Below are 13,034 nucleotides of genomic sequence, written 5' to 3' on the forward strand. Positions count from 1 at the left end.
GAGTAAGTGAACTTGAAATGAGTTTAATAGAAATTATATACTCTGAAGAACAAGGTGGTAAAAACAAACAAAACCTCGGGGAGGCGACGCTTTCTGACTCCAAGTGGAGAAGACATGGAAGCTTGTATTTACGACCCTCCCAAATCGTGCCTTAAGTGTCTCATCTTTTGACTTCTTGTCTCCTTTTGTTATAATAAAGCTGTAACTGTAAGAAGAGCACTTTCAGAGAGTTCTGTGAGTCCTTTCAGTGCATTGTTGAACCTAACGGGGTGGTGGGAACCCCAGAATTAGTAGCTAGCTGGTCAGAATGCTTATGGGCTGTGCACCCAAACTTTGGGACCTGCAGAGCAATCACGTGGAGGATTATCCCCTGGGGAGCCTGGCCTGATTCCAGGTAGTCAGAGTCAGAATTGAATGGAATTGAGTTATTGCAAGCCATCTTGGTGTCAGAAGCTGCTGTTAGAAGTTGTAGAAGTTTTTTTTGACATACTTTATATAAAGAGTTCACATTCTAAGGGGGATAAACAAATTGATAGCAAAACAATATACTAGATGCATAATTAAGGTGTGCACAGGCTTTTATGGAAACACAGAAGAGATGCCAATGCCAGCTTGTGGTCATAAAGGTAATCTCTTTTAAGAAGGAGTCCTACACTCAAATGCAAATGGGAGCCAGGCTGAGAGCACAAATGAATGATACCCTATGGGTGTAATGCGGCAGGAGATGACAGGGCTTGCAGTGAACTAGAAAATACTGCTTTTATCTTAAAGGCATTGCTGCTATTTGATTTTAGCCAATTGTTTCTTAAAGAAAAGTTGGTAAATATTTTCTGTAAAAGGCCAGTTAATAAGTATTACAGGCTTTGGGGGGGCCATATGGTCTCTGCAGCAACTCTTAAACTCTGCCATTCTAACAAAAGCAGTCATAGACAATGCATAAGCGAAGGGGTATTATTATGCTCCAGTAAAAGGCCACTTACAAAACTTCTGGTGAGCCAGATTCAATGTGTGGGCTATAGTTTGCTAATTCTTACCTTAGCGATAATAGGTTCAAGGCTGCAGGATTTTCCCATTTCAAGAGAAGCTGTACCACCAGTTCTAGACTCTTGCCCTAGAGCAAATACCATATACTGTAAGTCCTGAAAGATAAATAAGAGTCTTCCAGTCAACAAAAATGAGATTGGGGCAGTATCTCATGCAGATAAAGGAGGTTATGAGAGATTCGGAATATTTGAACAGCGTAAATAATTTGGTTTACTTTCAAAGCAGGATATATGTAGGTGTAATGGATAGATAATGGATTTCAGCGCAGCCGATCAAGAGTATTATGGAGTTTTTATCCTGAGTTAGAAAACAATCAAGATGGACAAATATTGCTATGAGTTAGAATCCTCCATATCAGTTTTATTTCCAATAAATGGTGGATTAGAAGATTTAGCTTAGGAATGGCTGCAGTAGTGGGTGTTTTAATATCCTTTCCACTTTCATCACCTGAACTACCCACTCCTCTGCCCCCAACACACACATTAACCCAAGATTTGTAATAATTGGAATGTGAAGCAAAACCCAGACTATCTCCCTGTCCCCTTCCAGTTGTCAGGGAAGGAGACAAGACAGACGTAAACCAAATTAACCTGCGTTGTGGATTTGGAATTGATTACCTCCACCCTATAGAGAAATGGGGACTGCTGGCTGCACCTATCAATCAGGTCACTCCTACCCTCCTCAAGGAGGAGTAAAGGGTGGGGCAAAAGGATAGGATTGTTTAGAGAAAATCTTTCTTCCCCACTAGAGGACAGAGAATAAATAAGAGAATAAGTACCCCCACTACTCAAAACATGGAGAATCCAAAGATGAAATCCCTTGAGAAATATGTTAAAGGACTTATTCCTTGCTATGTCCAACATTAAAAATGAAAAAGGAAAAAAGCAATTATTTAAAAATGGTTTATACTGTTACTATCTCATTGGCAAGATCATGGCTTTGTTTTAACCCTATTAATGCAATTCGCATAAAGAAATATTTTCTAAGCTGTGTGATTAGAAAACGCCACACAAAATCCCACCCTTTCTAAAATGATCTAAAAACAAACAAAATCATCATAAAAGGCTAAGAGTTACTATTCTCTTAGAGGTTCACTTAAAATCCCCAAGGGAAGCTTTTAAATTAATGCTTCATATTGAAATCCAGGCTTCGATTGTGCATTTGTCTCTGAACTACTGCAAATAATTTAAGAAGTGGGTGATACATCTTAGTCAAGTATTCTCCATTATCAAATGGACCCGAGTATCTCAACTTGGTGCTTGTCCCCTGGATTCTAGAAACATTTGTTACATCTGCTCTCAACAGTCTATGATGAAATTCTGGAACACTGCAGGTTAAGCGTATATTGTAAAAGAGTTTTCTTAAGCTAGATGAAAACTTATTTCTTCTCTTCAACAAATACAGGTGATGAAGTTTCTTTAAACTGCTTAAGCTTTCCAAATCCAAACCTCTATCATTTGATAAGAAATCTAACAGCTCAGGGTGGCAAAAACGGAAGAGAGAACTCACATCTCTGGCATTTTGCTGGAGGCAACACAACTCTTTATTATAATGTGGTACTGAGTCTGTTCTACAGGAGATGTAAACACAAGTATAATAGTGCTTGTCTCCTTATCCTGTATTCATTCATCAAACAATTGTTTGTGCTTAACAAGTATTGGAAGATAAAAATCTAGCCTCAGATAAAGATAATGCGAACAAAGACACAGTGCAAAATGTTGAGGCCCAAACTCTTAGCAAGAAATTAATGATTGTCTGATAATAATATTTTCTAGGTAACTTTAGAAAATAATATTTTCTTGGTAACATATTTCTAGGTAACTTTAGAATAATAATAATAATAATTTCTTCTTTTCATTCATTCAGTTACCCAATAAGCACCTAATGTATAAGGCACACTGCTAAACGTTGGAGGTGAAAACCAATGACATAAAGGATCTTTGTCCCCATGCAGTTAATAATCTAACACAGAAATTCCAACCTTTTACTCTTTTAGTTTTACATGGGCAGGGAATCGAACCCAGGTCTCCGGCATGGCAGGTGAGAACTCTCCCTGCTGAGCCACCGTGGCCCGCTTGCAACCCTTTACTTTTTAATCAAACATTGAGTGGCAAGATATTTTTAAATGCTTTCTCAAATACATATTTATTAGCACAATAATATAAAGTTCAATATAAAATACTCTAAAATGTAATGTGTGATAAGATAAAATAGTCTAACATTATTTTCTTTATTAACAATATAAAATATTAATATAACATGATACATATATTTGAATAGAAAATTATATAATATCACTTACAGAATATTTTAATGACAACAAATGTGTTTGTATGTGTTTAATTATTTTTTAAATTAGTTTTTAATGGATGATACAGCTATTTTAAGATCTAACTCCAATTTTAGTTTTTATCTTTATTTCTAATTCAGTTTTAATTTCTATAATAAACCTAACCGTGTGTGTGTGTGTGTGTGTGTGTGTGTGTGTGTCTGTGCATAAAATTGTGATCTCCGTATCCGTGTATAATTTTGGGTGTAAGGGGGCAAGTGATTCGAACTTGATAAATTGCCAATTTTCTATGATTTTAACCAATGATTGGTTTCAAAGCAATTAATTTTTGCAAATAGATTTAAAAGTAAATTATATTTCCTAGGTTAACTGTTTTTTTTTTTTTTTTTTTTTTTTTTTTAAAGAGAAAGGGAGGAAGGGAAGGAAAGACAGAGAGAAGAAAGGAAGGATGGAAGGAAGGAAGAAAGGGAAACATCTTTAAACATTTTCTTGTTTTATTATATTTTGTTTGTTTGTTTGTTTTTTACATGGGCTGGGGCCGGGAATCGAACCGGGGTCCTCCGGCATGGCAGGCAAGCACTCTTGCCCGCTGAGCCACCGCGGCCCGCCAGTTAACTGTTTTTGAAGCTTTCTTTTCTATCTCCTTTTTATAATGCATGAGCTTTCAACAGGTAAAACATATTGTTTTCAGGAACAAAATCCCATAACAAGAGAAGCATTTTCAAACATCTGGTTTTAATTCTCTTCCCACAGCCTGAATTTGTTTAAAAAATTATTGGCTTTCTCAGTTGTTTACAATATTGCCATTATTTGAAGGAAACTGTAAATCCTTCAAGGAAGCCCCAAGGGCTCTTGCTTTGGACTTGCTACCTCTGCAGCCTTGTACAGGGCTCTGACTTCCATATCCAGTGAGAGGGGACAGGCCACATCATACAGATCAGAGGACGAACAGACTTTGAAGGAAATCTGTAAAAACAGAAAAGAAGACTGAAGCAGAGAGCACTCCAAAGAGAAAGGATTGTCTGCGTTGATGTAGAAAAGCAACCTTCAGATGTTTGGGCTATAGGTGGGAGCTTTTTCCTGGATGCTAAGTTCATGGGATGGGGAAAGTAGCAATTGTGGGAATCAGAAATTCCAAGACAGAAAAGCAATTTCCTGTTGCAGGCATCAGGGAAGTGCATCCTGTACACTGAAATGATAAGCCTGATCCTGGAGTAGTACCTCAACTCAGGAGTTGATTTCTGCACCCAGAAATGAGCTGAGGCATTGATTCTTCAAGAATATCATGCCCAATGCCAGCAAAGTTTGTGCTGGTTTGAAAGAATGTATGCACAATAGAAAAGCCATGTTTTAATCCTGATCCAATCTTCTGGAAGCAGCCCTTTCTTTTTATCCCTATTCAGTACTTTAGATTGGAGACATGATTAGTTTATCTCCATGGAGCTGTGATTCACCGAAGTGTGGGTATTAATTAGAGGGAGATGTGACTCCACCCATTCCAGGGGAGTCTTGATTAGTTTACTAGAATCCTTGAAAAGAGGAAACATTTTGGAGAAAACTTCAGAATGATGAGAGCCAGAGCCATGCCCATCCAACCAGAGACCTTTGGAGATGAAGAAGGAATACACCCTCATGACAGCTTCATGAAACAAAAAGCCTGGAGAGAAAGCTAACAGACATTATCAGGTTCACCATGTGCCTTTCTAATTGAAAGAGAAACCCTGAACTTCATTGGCCTTTCTTGAATGAAGGTAACCTCTTGTTGGTGCCTTAATTTGGACATTTTTATAGACTTGCTTTCATTGGAACATTTTCATGGCCTTAGCACTGTAAACTTGTGACTTATTGAATTCCCATTTTTTAAAAGCCATTCCATTTCTGCTATATAGCATTCCAGCAGCTAGCAAACCAGAACAGGGTTATTTGCCACATCTCTGTGTTCTTACAAATTCCACTATCTCTGCCCTGATTGCTCTGTAATTTCGAATCATCTATTCATTTTCCCTTTCCAGCTAAATAATGCTGTTCTTGAAGGTCAGATCTGTACAGGACTCTCACCAATGCCAGTCTCAAAAGCAAGAAGGAGCTCCAAAGATATTTACTGGTTAGATAATTAAATATATTTCATTGTCAATTGGGATTTCGAATTGATGATTATAAAATATTCTTAGAGATCTTCCAACTTGAGAGTATTGTATCACTTAGTATTCTTTTAGTAAAAAGACACAAAAATACTACCGTAACTGCAGCAATAACAATAAACACACCCAATCAAACTAAAGGAACAAAAATAACTTTCATTGGCTCAAGTCGCAGACAAGTCCAGGCTGAGGATATGATTTGATGTGTGAAATATTATATCATTACTCGACCCAGTTTCACTCTGTCTCCCATTTACTGTTTTTCAAGTTGGCTCTATTCTCAGGCAGGCTCTCCTTTCCCTGTAATAAGGTGGGTTGAGAAGCTCTGATCTTACACCCTCACAATGAGAAATCCCATGAAAAGTCTCTTTTTAAGGAGGGCCAGAAAATCTGAGGTTCGGCCCTAAGCCAATCACTGTGGCCACAGAAATGAGTCATGCAGATTTAGGATGGATCCCTAAATAAAAACTGCAGACTATAGTTAGATCAGTAAAAGAATGAATGCTGGTGAGGTAAAAATCATACTATCCCTTTAGGCATAAAAAAATAGCAACATCTCCAAATCGATATAGTATCGGAGCCCCCACAACTCTTTGTACTTTTCAAATTCTTCCAAGTATCTGCACTTGTGAGTGTTTGTCACTAATGATGTTTCATGGCCAAATTTGCCATATGTTGATCTTCCCTAACAACCATTCTTAGGGGAAGGAGAACTAAGGGTGCAGCCAGAGCCATTTAAAACCACTTGAACTGAAACGGAATTCTTTACTGCCACATAGCTGACCCTGACATATGCTGTAGAATTTATTTCTGAAATGATGGAGTTGTTTTGACAAGCCAAAGTTAGAGTAATTTCCGCGACCCCATTGCCATTAGTCCCAGAGCCCATTAATATGTGAACCTGTCTATATTTCTCTTGATGAAAACAAAAAAACAAAACAAAACAAAAATATGTTTTTTTCTGATTGTATCTGCCTAGAACGTCATACACTTATTCTCTAACACTTTTCTTTCATTGTAATCTTAAAATGCATTTCAAGCTGAAATGATTCTTCAGTGTCATACATTTTAATATAGACATTATAATACTTAATTCCTTTTGAGAACTTTCCTTTTAATTGTCCCTTCTCAGTTACAAGAAACCCATGCAATGATTTCTCAAAGTGTCAAAATAGCTCTACTGTTTGTGTCCAACTGACGTGAGGCCCATCTTGCTTTACATTCAAGTCTAGAACTTCCTTCATTCACCAAGCTGCTCTTGAATTCCCTGGGTCCTTGTATTAGCTATATTTGGAGGAAGATTTTTGTGATGGTGAGGGAAGCATTGTATCTGGTGTCAGATAATCTTGCCTTCTGCTTCCCTCTCTGCAAATTATTGGTGATGCTGTGTGTGTACCCCCTAATTTTAAAATATGGGAATGAGAATAATGGCATATAATGTAACAGTCAGAACAGGATAGGTTTTGCTGTAGTAAAAACAACTCCAAAATCCTTCATAGCTTAAAATAACAAACACGAATTACTTGTTCTTACTACAGCATCATCACAGGTTCGCTGGAGATCTGTTCCATGTTTTAACTTCATTCTGAGGGTCAGGCTGGTAAACCATCCTTCATCTAGAATGTGTTATATAGGAAAAAAAAAATGGGCAAATAATGTGGTTTTCTTAAAGCTCCCACCCAGACTTAGCAAGGGTTCCTGATGTTCCTATTATGTTGGCCAAAGCAGGATATTTCTTTAGCCAAACCAAACATAACATGGAGGGAAGTGCGGACAGGATGTCCTTGGGAGAACTAGGAGTATTTGATGAACAACACTGCTGAGTACCATATGTCTCTTAAACATTTTTTGAATATAAATTTAAATTTTAACTAAAGAAACTACCGCATAGCAGAAAAATGCATTTTAGATTTATGAACCCCTAGCACATATACCTTCGAGGACCAATTTCCTTTTCTTTGAGATGAAATTAATAATTCTTACTCTGCTAATATCAGAAATCACCATTTTTTATGTGCTCTGCCTCCAAAATAAATATTGAAGACTTTCCTTCCTCTTCATCTTCATGTCATCTACTGGAAGGGCTTTTTACCTGGGCCCCAGGTAGAATGAGGCAGTCAAAAATACCATTTCTAAACCATTTCATTTGCTTGCTTAAAAGCCATTGATGTCTTCTCATTGCTTTGAGAATAAAGTTTAAAATCCTTAATTTAGCCTATTTGGCCTCGAATAATCTGAAGCCAACTTTTCTTTCCAGCATCGTTTCTATTCACTCAATGTTCTCACTACATTTCAGCCATGTTGGCTTTTCCTTTGTTTTTCAAACTAGCCAAGCTTATTTATATGTCTGCAGTGTTGTGTATTCCATTCCCTCAGTGTAGGGGGTTTCACTCACATGCTTCATCTAGATGACTCCTCCCCACCATCTGGGTTCAGTTAGGAAGACAACTTACATAGGGGTTCCTTCTCTACTATGTCAAATAATTGCACCTTGTGCCCTTCTTCTGTAGTACTCATAAAGCTGTGAGGACCCCATTATTTATGCACTTTTATGTTTCCCCCCTGCCACTGACCTTGACTTTGACTTTCGGGGTCCATTTTTAATCTCTGGCTACTGGTAGAAGGCAAGGCCTGTAGTGAGTGTTCAAAAAATATTTGTCAGGTGACCAAATGAATGAATGAAAAAATGAAAGAGCTAATAAAATAGCATATTCCTAAGGGCTTTTATTAAATGCAAAAGAAAATATGGAAATTAGGAATATATATGTATGATAATTTTAAAACAGAATAGATTGTATTATATATAAGACAAGTTTTTTTTTTTCTGAAAGAAAGTGTTAACAATATTTTTCTTAAGATAAGGGGAAGATTACTAGAAAGTATAGTGTTTTATATTTTTTCACATGAATTAAGATATATAAACATTTTGTAGGAAAATGAAGGGAAGCCCCTATTTTCATGAGTGTGTTCTAAATGTAAGAAAGGGTCATCAAATTATACTTTTCATTTCCTAAAGAAAGCCCTCATCAGATGAATGATTGAATAACTGAAAACTTTTCATTGAGTTCATCTACTACATTCGTCCACTATGTGTTAGGTGCTGGGTGAGCGCCTTCTATAGGAAAAGCAAACAGCAGGTGATAAAGCACAGATGGGTTAAAGAAACCCTGACTAGAAGAGACCTGTGAGAGTTTCCCTTTGGCAGGAGAAAGTGTAAGGCTCACTAACAGGTGGCATCAGTGAAACATAAGCTTCTTAAAAACAAGGAGCAAGAGAAGTCTGAGCTCATTTCTCATGCCTAGAAATTGGGTGCATGGAGTGTTTCAGAGCTTTGTGGATGGCTTTACTTCATGCAACAGGCAAATTCTAAATGGGCAACCTAAATGCACTCTGAATGGTGAGTGGCATCCATCCAAGACTGAAATGCGTGTTCCTGGGTCTGGTGGAGCCTTGACTCTTTCATTGAGCCTGATTGTTATAGATTTCCTAGTGGATTTAGTTTGCTGCCTGAGTTTGCTGTCTAGTTTCACAGCTTTATAGTCAATAAGGAGTTCATTCCTAAAAGAAGCACTACTCTCTTGGAAAGCTACAACAGCAGCTGCAATATCAAAGATGACTCTCTGATTCTTTTGTTGGTAGCCAAGGTCATCTAGAAAGGAGGAAAAAAAATACCTGGGTCAGCTCTCCAAAGGACTTGTGTGACTCCGGATATGTCCCAAATTACTGGGGGGAGACATTGAAAAGGGAATGAGATACAGCAGTGGAAATGAGATGAGTCAGGGGATTTGGAATGCATTTATTAAAGATGTTGTGAGTCAGAGAAAGAGAGGGAGAAAAGGGAAAGTTGAACATTCACTTATATAATCTCCAGGTTCTTAAGAGTTTGCATTTATAAGTGTTTCTAATTGGAACATGTCCAACACCTTGGTAATTTTACATTCTGCCTTTATTCTCACTATTTTAACAAAGAATTGTTCATGATTCTCCAGACAATTTTCATTATAAATGGTCACATTAGTTTCTCTTTTGAAGACACGTAGAAACTTATTTAAGGAGTCCTATGCTCTTAGGCATTTGAGCCATTTCTCTTTTCATTATTATAACTAATCATGGAAAATTTAATTTAACGAGCATATTGTTACTTATTTTGCAATTTATTTTAGAATCCTTTCCCCAAAATTGATTTATTGAGTGCCGGTTGAAAAGGTCAGCTAATTGAATGGATACTAAATGGAATTACATTATTTATAAAACTTGTGTTTTATAAATTAACTAGTGGTTTATAGAATACAATCCATCTTTCAGGCTACAAAACTTACCTTTAACCTTTTAAACCTGATGAATCTCGGAGAAATCCCAGTTTCTCCTTTTCCTGGAATTAATGATCTGACAAAGTTTAACATTTCCCCCTGGTAGACTGTCTAGCACATTTTATTTCAACTATCATTTTACTTCTGAGGTTCTCCTCTCCTCCCCATCCCAAAGTGAAAAAATACCCAGTAGGGATGAATTGTATGTGTTTTTGCATCCAAATTACTTCTCTCATTTCTACTATTTTTTTTTTTTAATTCTCTTACACTTGCATAGCAGAGAGTCATGGTGAAAAGAGCACCTGGTAAGAATTAAAATAATCTATATCTGTTTCAGACTCTGTCCCTACATTTCTGTGACATATTTGGTACTAATGACTTCTTTGGGCCCACCTGGAATTCAATTTTATTAATCTAGGTAATTAGATGGTTAGTTTATATTATTTGAATGCTTTTTTCTTCTTTCAAAAGATGTATTTGCTGAAATTTTCTTTATTCTGATATATATATATATATATATATATATATATATATATATATGTTTCAATATTTAATGCATTTAAAATGAGAATAGGTCTTTCCTTAGATGTCAAAAGCCATATATATATAGGGGAATGAGAAATTGAGGGTGATATCACACAAATAATCTTAGGACTATAAACAGGTATCTCTTCATGTGATTATCTGCATAGGTGAGGCAAGATGGGGCATTTACATGGAGGTGGTCTATGTGGATGAATTTTAGTTTGAACTTATTTTTTTAATTCTTACTTAAAATATATTTTACCAGATGACACCATGAGACAGTATTGAAATGACAATCATTTTTTGAATACATGATTTCCAATCACAGATAATGTGATGGAAGAAATTAGAAACTGTCAAAGTTCTCAGAATAGGTCATAAACTTCAAAGCTGAGAGAAGATGATCTGAGCAATCATGTACTATCAAGAACTCACACTCACACTTCTTTAAAAGATTCCAGCTTATCTTGGAGAACAATTCTTCCATTTAAAATAGTATATACAAGATTCAATCAAAGAAAAGAGAAAAATTATGGGCTTTGTCACAAATGAAAAACACACAAAAATCCTGTACTCTTCCCTTTGATTTAAATTATATTATCAGTTTTGGAATTCTGAAGATATGAGAAACAAAAGTGCAGTCACCACATGAACACCAGTGTATAAACAAAAGTAAATCAGAAAAATCTTCAAACTCTGAATTAGAGGATGTTCTAGTTGCCAGCTGCTGGAATGCAATATACCAGAAACGGAATGGCTTTTAAGAAGGGGAATTTAATAAGTTGCTAGTTTACAGTTCTAAGGTCGAGAAAATGTCCCAATTAAAACAAGTCTTTAGAAATGTCTGATCAAAGGTATCCATGCAGGGAAAGATACCTTGGTTCAAGAAGGCCGATGAAGTTCAGGGTTTCTCTCTAGTGAGAAGGCACAGTCACAGTTCCTCTCTCATCTGGAAGGGCACATGGTGAACACAGCGTCATCTGCTAGCTTCTTCTCCTGGCTTCCTGTTTCATAAAGCTCTCCGGGAGGTGTTTTCCTTCTTCATTCCAAAGCAGTGGCTGATGGACTCTCTGCTTCATGGTGCTGCACATTCTCTGCTCTCTCTGAATCTCTCATTCTCCAAAATGTTTCCTCTTTTGTAGGACTCCAGAAACTTCTCAAGACCCACCCAAATGGATGGAGACATGTTGTTACCTAATCCAGTTTAACAACCACTCTTGATTAAATCACACCACTCAGGGAGATGATCTGATTACAGTTTCAAACATACAGTATTGAATAGGGATTATTCTACCTTTATGAAATGGGATTTTGATTAAAACATAGCTTTTCTAGGGTACATGCATCCTTTCAAACCAGCACAGAGGAGATTTGAATATGTTACTTGAGAGAAAAACATGCTCAGTTTATGAATTAATCTACTCCAGGGACAATATCAACAACAAAATTTCATGAACAATATAGTGTCCTTTTCATTTTGCCTAGAAAACTCTATTTACTTGCTGTTGTATGCATCTTAACAATCAAAAAAGCATTTTTCTTATTCTCAAATATTATAGCTATATAACATTTGAAATTCAAATTCTTTTAGATTTTAAGGATCTTAACTTACTTGTTTTGTTTTTGTTAACTATAGCTCACTTTTGTAATATTTAAAGCCTTGTATTACATATCCTATGAAAAAGGCATTCATATATTCTCTAGAAATATTAAAAGATTAAAAAATTGGGGGTTATTCAAGACAGATGGTTATTCAGAATAATGTCTGGTAGTGATGATCAATAAAGGGACAAGGAGAAAGATAATACAGAGATGGGCCCTAAACAGAGATTAGTCACCTTCAGTAAGCATGTCTACAAAAGATCAATTGCAAATTGTTTTAATTAAGGAAAAAAATCACTGTACTAAATAATGACTTAGAAAGGGAAATTGGGAAGTGTTTGGTAAATCTTATAGTTTTTATGCTTTCTACCCTGATCTTTCTCTGAAACAGAGAAAGTGTTCAAATGACTCCAAAAAAAAATCCACATGTTATTACTATAGTTTTCCCAACTTCTCTGATCTTTGGATGCCATGTCCAGTGCTCTTGCCACAGCTGCCTCAAGTCTGCTTTGTCTCCTGCCCACCATCGCCTACAGATCTGTACTCAACACATTTTTGGGTAGCAGCTCACTCCTCTCCTCATTTGGCTCTTGTGTAGGGACCCACTCCAAGTTTCTTTGAGAAGATTCTCTCTGCTACGATAATTAGAGGAGTAAGATGTGCTAAATATATATTTTGGCAAGAAGGATTCTGCTAGATAAATAAAACAGCACAGGTGTAACGGAAGAAGGAAAGTAAGAATGCAGGAAGGGTTGCCAGCTTTGTTTCCCTGGTAGAATTGTAAATCTGTTCCAAACATTTTTGTATATCTGGACAGTAACATTCAAGGTGTTTTAGAAAATTTAACTGGAGTAATCTCATTACACTGAGGAGGGTTCAGAAGAGTCCTCAAGAGAACTAAGGTTGGATGGAAGGAGTGAAAGCATGCTGATGAAACTTAGTTACTTGAAAAATATATTCAAGTCTAATTTAATCTTGTGTTTCCCTACAAGTATGGCTATTGAGAGAATTCACATTAGATGTTACCATACAAAAATGATAAAATTGGGATTAATGGTTAGAAATGTAAAATCACAAATTTGTGCCCAAAAGGGTAGGAAAAAAATAACTTTCAGTAAAATA

At 36.4% G+C, this 13,034-nt stretch overlaps 2 long non-coding RNA genes across 2 annotated transcripts in view; one reads left to right on the top strand and one right to left on the bottom strand.

Annotated features, from left to right (window-relative positions):
- Window positions 1-2,383: 2,383 nt before the first annotated feature.
- Window positions 2,384-13,034, top strand: part of LOC143660337 (uncharacterized) — a 44,820-nt gene continuing 34,169 nt past the window's right edge. Inside the window, exon 1 of the long non-coding RNA XR_013163964.1 lies at window positions 2,384-2,448. This is a non-coding gene — a long non-coding RNA (uncharacterized LOC143660337). The remainder of the gene's footprint in view (window positions 2,449-13,034) is intronic.
- LOC143660336 (uncharacterized) overlaps window positions 4,051-13,034 on the bottom strand; it is a 40,684-nt gene continuing 31,700 nt past the window's right edge. Inside the window, exon 2 of the long non-coding RNA XR_013163963.1 lies at window positions 4,051-4,300. This is a non-coding gene — a long non-coding RNA (uncharacterized LOC143660336). The remainder of the gene's footprint in view (window positions 4,301-13,034) is intronic.

The sequence above is a fragment of the Tamandua tetradactyla genome, chromosome 16, assembly GCF_023851605.1.
Source record: "Tamandua tetradactyla isolate mTamTet1 chromosome 16, mTamTet1.pri, whole genome shotgun sequence".
NCBI classification, from domain to species: domain Eukaryota; kingdom Metazoa; phylum Chordata; class Mammalia; order Pilosa; family Myrmecophagidae; genus Tamandua; species Tamandua tetradactyla.